Source organism: Miniopterus natalensis, chromosome 12, assembly GCF_054644295.1.
Source record: "Miniopterus natalensis isolate mMinNat1 chromosome 12, mMinNat1.hap1, whole genome shotgun sequence".
Lineage (NCBI taxonomy): Eukaryota > Metazoa > Chordata > Mammalia > Chiroptera > Miniopteridae > Miniopterus > Miniopterus natalensis.
The window spans coordinates 452,801-465,505 of NC_142092.1; positions in this window are offsets into that span (position 1 = coordinate 452,801).

A 12,705-nucleotide genomic window follows, 5' to 3' on the forward strand; every position below is an offset into this window, starting at 1 on the left:
CCTAACCGGATCTCTAACCCTAGCCCTCAACATAACCCTAACCCTAGGTCCAATCGTAACCCTAACCGGATCTCTAACCCTAGCCCTCAACATAACCCTAACCCTAGGTCCAATTGTAACCCTAACCGGATCTCTAACCCTCGCCCTCAACATAACCCTAACCCTAGGTCCAATCGTAACCCTAACCGGGTCTCTAACCCTAGCCCTCAACATAAGCCTAACCCTAGGTCCAATCGTAACCCTAACCGGGTCTCTAACCCTAGCCCTCAACATAACCCTAACCCTAGGTCCAATCGTAACCCTAACCGGATCTCTAACCCTAGCCCTCAACATAACCCTAACCCTAGGTCCAATCGTAACCCTAACAGGATCTCTAAACCTAGCCCTCAACATAACCCTAACCCTAGGTCCAATCGTAACCCTAACCGGATCTCTAACCCTAGCCCTCAACATAACCCTAACCCTAGGTCCAATCGTAACCCTAACCGGATCTCTAACCCTAGCCCTCTACATAACCCTAACCCTAGGTCCAATCGTAACCCTAACCGGATCTCTAACCCTAGCCCTCAACATAACCCTAACCCTAGGTCCAATCGTAAGCATAACCGGATCTCTAACACTAGCCCTCAACATAACCCTAACCCTAGGTCCAATCGTAACCCTACCGGATCTCTAACACTAGCCCTCAACATAACTCTAACCCTAGGTCCAATCGTAACCCTAAACGGATCTCTAACCCTGGCCCTCAACATAACTCAAACCCTAGGTCCAATCGTAAGCATAACCGGATCTCTAACCCTAGCCCTCAACATAACCCTAACCCTAGGTCCAATCGTAACCCTAACCGGATCTCTAACCCTAGCCCTCAACATAACCCTAACCCTAGGTCCAATTGTAACCCTAACCGGATCTCTAACCCTCGCCCTCAACATAACCCTAACCCTAGGTCCAATCGTAACCCTAACCGGGTCTCTAACCCTAGCCCTCAACATAAGCCTAACCCTAGGTCCAATCGTAACCCTAACCGGGTCTCTAACCCTAGCCCTCAACATAACCCTAACCCTAGGTCCAATCGTAACCCTAACCGGATCTCTAACCCTAGCCCTCAACATAACCCTAACCCTAGGTCCAATCGTAACCCTAACCGGATCTCTAACACTAGCCCTCAACATAACCCTAACCCTAGGTCCAATCGTAACCCTAAACGGATCTCTAACCCTGGCCCTCAACATAAGCCTAACCCTAGGTCCAATCATAAGCATAAACGGATCTCTAACCCTAGCCCTCAACATAACCCTAACCCTAGGTCCAATCGTAACCCTAACCGGATCTCTAACCCTAGCCCTCAACATAACCCTAACCCTAGGTCCAATCGTAACCCTAACCGGATCTCTAACCCTAGCCCTCAACATAACCCTAAACCTAGGTCCAATCGTAAGCATAACCGGATCTCTAACCCTAGCCCTCAACATAACCCTAACCCTAGGTCCAATCGTAACCCTAACCGGATCTCTAACCCTAGCCCTCAACATAACCCTAACCCTAGGTCCAATCGTAACCCTAACCGGATCTCTAACCCTAGCCCTCAACATAACCCTAACCCTAGGTCCAATCATAACCCTAACCGGATCTCTAACCCTAGCCCTCAACATAACCCTAACCCTAGGTCCAATCGTAAGCATAACCGGATCTCTAACCCTAGCCCCCAACATAACCCTAACCCTAGGTCCAATCGTAACCCTAACCGGATCTCTAACCCTAGCCCCCAACATAACCCTAACCCTAGGTCCAATCGTAACCCTAACCGGATCTCTAACCCTAGCCCTCAACATAAGCCTAACCCTAGGTCCAATCGTAACCCTAACCGGATCTCTAACCCTAGCCCTCAACATAACCCTAACCCTAGGTCCAATCGTAACCGTAACCGGATCTCTAACCCTAGCCCTCAACATAACCCTAACCCCAGGTCCAATCGTAACCCTAACCGGATCTCTAACCCTAGCCCTCAACATAACCCTAACCCTAGGTCCAATCGTAACCGTAACCGGATCTCTAACCCTAGCCCTCAACATAACCCTAACCCTAGGTCCAATCGTACCCCAACCAGATCGCTAACACTGGCCCTCAACATAACCCTAACCCTAGGTCCAATCGTACCCCTAACCGTATCGCTAACCCTAGCTATCAACATAACCCTAACCCTAGGTCCAATCGTAACCCTAACCGGATCTCTAACCCTAGCCCTCAACATAACCCTAACCCTAGGTCCAATCGTAACCCTAACAGTCTCTCTAACCATAGCCCTCAACATAAACCTAACACTAGGTCCAATCATAACCCTAACCGGATCTCTAAACCTAGCCCTCAACATAACCCTAACCCTAGGTCCAATCGTAACCCTAACCGGATCTCTAACCGTAGCCCTCAACATAACCCTAACCCTAGGTCCAATCGTAAGCATAACCGGATCTCTAACCCTAGCCCTCAACATAACCCTAACCCAAGTCCAACCTTAACCCTAACCGGATCTCTAACCCTAGCTCTCAACATAACCCTAACCCTAGGTCCAATCGTAACCCTAACCGGATCTCTAACCCTAGCCCTCAACATAACCCTAACCCTGGGTCCAATCGTAACCCTAACCGGATCTCTAACCCTAGCCCTCAACATAACCCTAACCCTGGGTCCAATGGTAAACCTAACCGGATCTCTAACCCTAGCCCTCAACATAACCCTAACCCTAGGTCCAATCGTAACCCTAACCGTATCTCCAACCTTAGCCCTCAACATAACCCTAACCCTAGGTCCAATCGTAACCCTAACCGGATCTCTAACCCTAGCCTTCAACATAACCCTAACCCTAGGTCCAATTGTAAGTATAACCGGATCTCTAACCCGAGCCCTCAACATAACCCTAACCCTAGGTCCAATCGTAACCCTAACCGGATCTCTAACCCTAGCCCTCAACATAACCCTAACCTTAGGTCCAATCGTAACCCTAACCGGATCTCTAACCCTAGCCCTCAACATAACCCTAACCCTAGGTCCAATCGTAACCCTAACCGGATCTCTAACCCTAGCCCTTAACATAACCCTAACCCTAGGTCCAATCGTAACCCTAACCGGATCTCTAACGCTAGCCCTCAACATAACCCTAACCCTAGGTCCAATCGTAACCCTACCGGATCTCTAACACTAGCCCTCAACATAACTCTAACCCTAGGTCCAATCGTAACCCTAAACGGATCTCTAACCCTGGCCCTCAACATAACCCTAACCCTAGGTCCAATCGTAACCCTATCCGGATCTCTAACCCTAGCCCTCAACATAACCCTAACCCTAGGTCCAATCGTAACCCTAACCGGATCTCTAACCCTAGCCCTCAACATAACCCTTATCCTAGGTCCAATCGTAACCCTAACCGGATCTCTAACCCTAGCCCTCAACATAACCCTAACCCTAGGTCCAATCGTAACCCTAACCGGATCTCTAACCCTAGCCCTCAACATAACCCTAAACCGAAGTCCAATCGTAACGCTAACCGGATCTCTAACCCTAGCCCTCAACATAACCCTAAACCTAGGTCCAATCGTAACCCTAACCGGATCTCTAACCCTAGCCCTCAACATAACAATACCCTAGGTACAATCGTAAGCATAACCGGATCTCTAACCCTAGCCCTCAACATAACCTTAACCCTAGGTCCAATCGTAACCCTAACCGGATCTCTAACCCTAGCCCTCAACATAACCCTAACCCTAGGTCCAATCGTAACCCTAAACGGATCTCTAACCCTAGCCCTCAACATAACCCTAACCCTAGGTCCAATCGTAACCCTAACCGGATCTCTAACCCTAGCCCTCAACATAACCCTAACCCTACGTCCAATCGTAACCCTAACCGGATCTCTAACCCTAGCCCTCAACATAACCCTAACCCTAGGTCCAATCGTAACCCTAACCGGATCTCTAACCCTAGCCCTCAACATAACCCTAACCCTAGGTCCAATCGTAACCCTAACCGGATCTCTAACCCTAGCCCTCAACATAACCCTAACCCTACGTCCAATCGTAACCCTAACCGGATCTCTAACCCTAGCCCTGAACATAACACTAACCCTAGGTCCAATCGTAACCCTAACCGGATCTCTAACCCTAGCCCTCAACATAACCCTAACAGTAGGTCCAATCGTAACCCTAAACGGATCTCTAACCCTGGCCCTCAACATAACCCTAACCCTAGGTCCAATCGTAATTCTAACCGGATCTCTAACCCTGGCCCTCAACATAACCCTAACCCTAGGTCCAATCGTAACCCTAACCGGATCTCTAACCCTAGCCCTCAACATAACCCTAACCCTAGGTCCAATCGTAACCCTAACCGGATCTCTAACCCTAGCCCTCAACATAACCCTAACCCTAGGTCCAATCGTAACCCTAACCGGATCTCTAACCCTAGCCCTCAACATAACCCTAACCCTAGGTCCAATCGTACCCCAACCAGATCGCTAACACTGGCCCTCAACATAACCCTAACCCTAGGTCCAATCGTACCCCTAACCGTATCGCTAACCCTAGCTATCAACATAACCCTAACCCTAGGTCCAATCGTAACCCTAACCGGATCTCTAACCCTAGCCCTCAACATAACCCTAACCCTAGGTCCAATCGTAACCCTAACAGTCTCTCTAACCATAGCCCTCAACATAAACCTAACACTAGGTCCAATCATAACCCTAACCGGATCTCTAAACCTAGCCCTCAACATAACCCTAACCCTAGGTCCAATCGTAACCCTAACCGGATCTCTAACCCTAGCCCTCAACATAACCCTAACCCTAGGTCCAATCGGAAGCATAACCGGATCTCTAACCCTAGCCCTCAACATAACCCTAACCCAAGTCCAACCTTAACCCTAACCGGATCTCTAACCCTAGCTCTCAACATAACCCTAACCCTAGGTCCAATCGTAACCCTAACCGGATCTCTAACCCTAGCCCTGAACATAACCCTAACCCTAGGTCCAATCGTAACCCTAACCGGATCTCTAACCCTAGCCCTCAACATAACCCTAACACTAGGTCCAATCGTAACCCTAAACGGATCTCTAACCCTGGCCCTCAACATAACCCTAACCCTAGGTCCAATCGTAATTCTAACCGGATCTCTAACCCTGGCCCTCAACATAACCCTAACCCTAGGTCCAATCGTAACCCTAACCGGATCTCTAACCCTAGCCCTCAACATAACCCTAAACCTAGGTCCAATCGTAAGCATAACCGGATCTCTAACCCTAGCCCTCAACATAACCCTAACCCTAGGTCCAATCGTAACCCTAACCGGATCTCTAACCCTAGCCCTCAACATAACCCTAACCCTAGGTCCAATTGTAACCCTAACCGGATCTCTAACCCTAGCCCTCAACATAACCCTAACCCTAGGTCCAATCGTAACCCTAACCGGATCTCTAACCCTAGCCCTCAACATAACCCTAACCCTAGGTCCAATCGTAAGCATAACCGGATCTCTAACCCTAGCCCCCAACATAACCCTAACCTTAGGTCCAATCGTAACCCTAACCGGATCTCTAACCCTAGCCCTCAACATAACCCTAACCCTAGGTCCAATCGTAACCGTAACCGGATCTCTAACCCTAGCCCTCAACATAACCCTAACCCTAGGTCAAATCGTAACCCTAACCGGATCTCTAACCCTAGCCCTCAACATAACCCTACAACTAGGTCCAATCATAAACAAGCCATCTATCTAACCCTAGCCCTCAACATAACCCTACCCCTAGGTCCAATCATAAACCAAGCCATCTATCTAAACCTAGCCCTCAACATAACTCTAATCCTAGGTCCAATCGTAACCCTAACCGGATCTCTAACCCTAGCCTTCAACATAACCCTAACCCTAGGTCCAATTGTAAGTATAACCGGATCTCTAACCCGAGCCCTCAACATAACCCTAACCCTAGGTCCAATCGTAACCCTAACCGGATCTCTAACCCTAGCCCTCAACATAACCCTAACCCTAGGTCCAATCGTAACCCTAACCGGATCTCTAACACTAGCCCTCAACATAACCCTAACCCTAGGTCCAATCGTAACCCTAAACGGATCTCTAACCCTGGCCCTCAACATAACCCTAACCCTAGGTCCAATCGTAACCCTAACCGGATCTCTAACGCTAGCCCTCAACATAACCCTAACCCTAGGTCCAATCGTAACCCTACCGGATCTCTAACACTAGCCCTCAACATAACTCTAACCCTAGGTCCAATCGTAACCCTAAACGGATCTCTAACCCTGGCCCTCAACATAACCCTAACCCTAGGTCCAATCGTAACCCTATCCGGATCTCTAACCCTAGCCCTCAACATAACCCTAACCCTAGGTCCAATCGTAACCCTAACCGGATCTCTAACCCTAGCCCTCAACATAACCCTTATCCTAGGTCCAATCGTAACCCTAACCGGATCTCTAACCCTAGCCCTCAACATAACCCTAACCCTAGGTCCAATCGTAACCCTAACCGGATCTCTAACCCTAGCCCTCAACATAACCCTAAACCGAAGTCCAATCGTAACGCTAACCGGATCTCTAACCCTAGCCCTCAACATAACCCTAAACCTAGGTCCAATCGTAACCCTAACCGGATCTCTAACCCTAGCCCTCAACATAACAATACCCTAGGTACAATCGTAAGCATAACCGGATCTCTAACCCTAGCCCTCAACATAACCCTAACCCTAGGTCCAATCGTAACCCTAAACGGATCTCTAACCCTAGCCCTCAACATAACCCTAACCCTAGGTCCAATCGTAACCCTAACCGGATCTCTAACCCTAGCCCTCAACATAACCCTAACCCTACGTCCAATCGTAACCCTAACCGGATCTCTAACCCTAGCCCTCAACATAACCCTAACCCTAGGTCCAATCGTAACCCTAACCGGATCTCTAACCCTAGCCCTCAACATAACCCTAACCCTAGGTCCAATCGTAACCCTAACCGGATCTCTAACCCTAGCCCTCAACATAACCCTAACCCTACGTCCAATCGTAACCCTAACCGGATCTCTAACCCTAGCCCTGAACATAACACTAACCCTAGGTCCAATCGTAACCCTAACCGGATCTCTAACCCTAGCCCTCAACATAACCCTAACACTAGGTCCAATCGTAACCCTAAACGGATCTCTAACCCTGGCCCTCAACATAACCCTAACCCTAGGTCCAATCGTAATTCTAACCGGATCTCTAACCCTGGCCCTCAACATAACCCTAACCCTAGGTCCAATCGTAACCCTAACCGGATCTCTAACCCTAGCCCTCAACATAACCCTAACCCTAGGTCCAATCGTAACCCTAACCGGATCTCTAACCCTAGCCCTCAACATAACCCTAATCCTAGGTCCAATCGTAACCCTAACCGGATCTCTAACCCTAGCCCTCAACATAACCCTAAACCGAGGTCCAATCGTAACGCTAACCGGATCTCTAACCCTAGCCCTCAACATAACCCTAAACCGAGGTCCAATCGTAACGCTAACCGGATCTCTAACCCAAGCCCTCAACATAACCCTAACCCTAGGTCCAATCGTAAGCATAACCGGATCTCTAACCCTAGCCCTCAACATAACCCTAACCCTAGGTCCAATCGTAACCCTAACCGGATCGCTAACCCTAGCCCTCAACATAACCCTAACCCTAGGTCCAATCATAAGCATAACCGGATCTCTAACCCGAGCCCTCAACATAACCCTAACCCTAGGTCCAATCGTAACCCTAACCGGATCTCTAACCCTAGCCCTGAACATAACCCTAACCCTAGGTCCAATCGTAACCCTAACCGGATCTCTAACCCTAGCCCTCAACATAACCCTAACCCTAGGTCCAATCGTAACCCTAACCGGATCTCTAACCCTAGCCCTCAACATAACCCAAACCCTAGGTCCAATCGTAACCCTAACCGGATCTCTAACCCTAGCCCTCAACATAACCCTAACCCTAGGTCCAATCGTAACCCTAACCGGATCTCTAACCCTAGCCCTCAACATAACCCTAAACCGAAGTCCAATCGTAACGCTAACCGGATCTCTAACCCTAGCCCTCAACATAACCCTAAACCTAGGTCCAATCGTAACCCTAACCGGATCTCTAACCCTAGCCCTCAACATAACAATACCCTAGGTCCAATCGTAACCCTAACAGTCTCTCTAACCATAGCCCTCAACATAAACCTAACACTAGGTCCAATCATAACCCTAACCGGATCTCTAAACCTAGCCCTCAACATAACCCTAACCCTAGGTCCAATCGTAACCCTAACCGGATCTCTAACCCTAGCCCTCAACATAACCCTAACCCTAGGTCCAATCGGAAGCATAACCGGATCTCTAACCCTAGCCCTCAACATAACCCTAACCCAAGTCCAACCTTAACCCTAACCGGATCTCTAACCCTAGCTCTCAACATAACCCTAACCCTAGGTCCACTCGGAACCCTAACCGGATCTCTAACCCTAGCCCTGAACATAACCCTAACCCTAGGTCCAATCGTAACCCTAACCGGATCTCTAACCCTAGCCCTCAACATAACCCTAACACTAGGTCCAATCGTAACCCTAAACGGATCTCTAACCCTGGCCCTCAACATAACCCTAACCCTAGGTCCAATCGTAATTCTAACCGGATCTCTAACCCTGGCCCTCAACATAACCCTAACCCTAGGTCCAATCGTAACCCTAACCGGATCTCTAACCCTAGCCCTCAACATAACCCTAAACCTAGGTCCAATCGTAAGCATAACCGGATCTCTAACCCTAGCCCTCAACATAACCCTAACCCTAGGTCCAATCGTAACCCTAACCGGAACTCTAACCCTAGCCCTCAACATAACCCTAACCCTAGGTCCAATCGTAACCCTAAACGGATCTCTAACCCTAGCCCTCAACATAACCCTAACCCTAGGTCCAATCGTAACCCTAACCGGATCTCTAACCCTAGCCCTCAACATAACCCTAACCCTAGGTCCAATCGTAAGCATAACCGGATCTCTAACCCTAGCCCCCAACATAACCCTAACCTTAGGTCCAATCGTAACCCTAACCGGATCTCTAACCCTAGCCCTCAACATAACCCTAACCCTAGGTCCAATCGTAACCGTAACCGGATCTCTAACCCTAGCCCTCAACATAACCCTAACCCTAGGTCAAATCGTAACCCTAACCGGATCTCTAACCCTAGCCCTCAACATAACCCTACAACTAGGTCCAATCATAAACAAGCCATCTATCTAACCCTAGCCCTCAACATAACCCTACCCCTAGGTCCAATCATAAACCAAGCCATCTATCTAAACCTAGCCCTCAACATAACTCTAATCCTAGGTCCAATCGTAACCCTAACCGGATCTCTAACCCTAGCCTTCAACATAACCCTAACCCTAGGTCCAATTGTAAGTATAACCGGATCTCTAACCCGAGCCCTCAACATAACCCTAACCCTAGGTCCAATCGTAACCCTAACCGGATCTCTAACCCTAGCCCTCAACATAACCCTAACCCTAGGTCCAATCGTAACCCTAACCGGATCTCTAACACTAGCCCTCAACATAACCCTAACCCTAGGTCCAATCGTAACCCTAAACGGATCTCTAACCCTGGCCCTCAACATAACCCTAACCCTAGGTCCAATCGTAACCCTAACCGGATCTCTAACGCTAGCCCTCAACATAACCCTAACCCTAGGTCCAATCGTAACCCTACCGGATCTCTAACACTAGCCCTCAACATAACTCTAACCCTAGGTCCAATCGTAACCCTAAACGGATCTCTAACCCTGGCCCTCAACATAACCCTAACCCTAGGTCCAATCGTAACCCTATCCGGATCTCTAACCCTAGCCCTCAACATAACCCTAACCCTAGGTCCAATCGTAACCCTAACCGGATCTCTAACCCTAGCCCTCAACATAACCCTTATCCTAGGTCCAATCGTAACCCTAACCGGATCTCTAACCCTAGCCCTCAACATAACCCTAACCCTAGGTCCAATCGTAACCCTAACCGGATCTCTAACCCTAGCCCTCAACATAACCCTAAACCGAAGTCCAATCGTAACGCTAACCGGATCTCTAACCCTAGCCCTCAACATAACCCTAAACCTAGGTCCAATCGTAACCCTAACCGGATCTCTAACCCTAGCCCTCAACATAACAATACCCTAGGTACAATCGTAAGCATAACCGGATCTCTAACCCTAGCCCTCAACATAACCTTAACCCTAGGTCCAATCGTAACCCTAACCGGATCTCTAACCCTAGCCCTCAACATAACCCTAACCCTAGGTCCAATCGTAACCCTAAACGGATCTCTAACCCTAGCCCTCAACATAACCCTAACCCTAGGTCCAATCGTAACCCTAACCGGATCTCTAACCCTAGCCCTCAACATAACCCTAACCCTACGTCCAATCGTAACCCTAACCGGATCTCTAACCCTAGCCCTCAACATAACCCTAACCCTAGGTCCAATCGTAACCCTAACCGGATCTCTAACCCTAGCCCTCAACATAACCCTAACCCTAGGTCCAATCGTAACCCTAACCGGATCTCTAACCCTAGCCCTCAACATAACCCTAACCCTACGTCCAATCGTAACCCTAACCGGATCTCTAACCCTAGCCCTGAACATAACACTAACCCTAGGTCCAATCGTAACCCTAACCGGATCTCTAACCCTAGCCCTCAACATAACCCTAACACTAGGTCCAATCGTAACCCTAAACGGATCTCTAACCCTGGCCCTCAACATAACCCTAACCCTAGGTCCAATCGTAATTCTAACCGGATCTCTAACCCTGGCCCTCAACATAACCCTAACCCTAGGTCCAATCGTAACCCTAACCGGATCTCTAACCCTAGCCCTCAACATAACCCTAACCCTAGGTCCAATCGTAACCCTAACCGGATCTCTAACCCTAGCCCTCAACATAACCCTAATCCTAGGTCCAATCGTAACCCTAACCGGATCTCTAACCCTAGCCCTCAACATAACCCTAAACCGAGGTCCAATCGTAACGCTAACCGGATCTCTAACCCTAGCCCTCAACATAACCCTAAACCGAGGTCCAATCGTAACGCTAACCGGATCTCTAACCCAAGCCCTCAACATAACCCTAACCCTAGGTCCAATCGTAAGCATAACCGGATCTCTAACCCTAGCCCTCAACATAACCCTAACCCTAGGTCCAATCGTAACCCTAACCGGATCGCTAACCCTAGCCCTCAACATAACCCTAACCCTAGGTCCAATCATAAGCATAACCGGATCTCTAACCCGAGCCCTCAACATAACCCTAACCCTAGGTCCAATCGTAACCCTAACCGGATCTCTAACCCTAGCCCTGAACATAACCCTAACCCTAGGTCCAATCGTAACCCTAACCGGATCTCTAACCCTAGCCCTCAACATAACCCTAACCCTAGGTCCAATCGTAACCCTAACCGGATCTCTAACCCTAGCCCTCAACATAACCCAAACCCTAGGTCCAATCGTAACCCTAACCGGATCTCTAACCCTAGCCCTCAACATAACCCTAACCCTAGGTCCAATCGTAACCCTAACCGGATCTCTAACCCTAGCCCTCAACATAACCCTAAACCGAAGTCCAATCGTAACGCTAACCGGATCTCTAACCCTAGCCCTCAACATAACCCTAAACCTAGGTCCAATCGTAACCCTAACCGGATCTCTAACCCTAGCCCTCAACATAACAATACCCTAGGTCCAATCGTAACCCTAACCGGATCTCTAACCCTAGCCCTCAACATAACCCTAACCCTACGTCCAATCGTAACCCTAACCGGATCTCTAACCCTAGCCCTCAACATAACCCTAACCCTAGGTCCAATCGTAACCCTAACCGGATCTCTAACCCTAGCCCTCAACATAACCCTAACCCTAGGTCCAATCGTAACCCTAACCGGATCTCTAACCCTAGCCCTCAACATAACCCTAACCCTACGTCCAATCGTAACCCTAACCGGATCTCTAACCCTAGCCCTGAACATAACCCTAACCCTAGGTCCAATAGTAACCCTAACCGGATCTCTAACCCTAGCCCTCAACATAACCCTAACACTAGGTCCAATCGTAACCCTAAACGGATCTCTAACCCTGGCCCTCAACATAACCCTAACCCTAGGTCCAATCGTAATTCTAACCGGATCTCTAACCCTGGCCCTCAACATAACCCTAACCCTAGGTCCAATCGTAACCCTAACCGGATCTCTAACCCTAGCCCTCAACATAACCCTAACCCTAGGTCCAATCGTAACCCTAACCGGATCTCTAACCCTAGCCCTCAACATAACCCTAACCCTAGGTCCAATCGTAACCCTAACCGGATCTCTAACCCTAGCCCTCAACATAACCCTAAACCGAGGTCCAATCGTAACGCTAACCGGATCTCTAACCCTAGCCCTCAACATAACCCTAAACCTAGGTCCAATCGTAACCCTAACCGGATCTCTAACCCTAGCCCTCAACATAACAATACCCTAGGTACAATCGTAAGCATAACCGGATCTCTAACCCTAGCCCTCAACATAACCTTAACCCTAGGTCCAATCGTAACCCTAACCGGATCTCTAACCCTAGCCCTCAACATAACCCTAACCCTAGGTCCAATCGTAACCC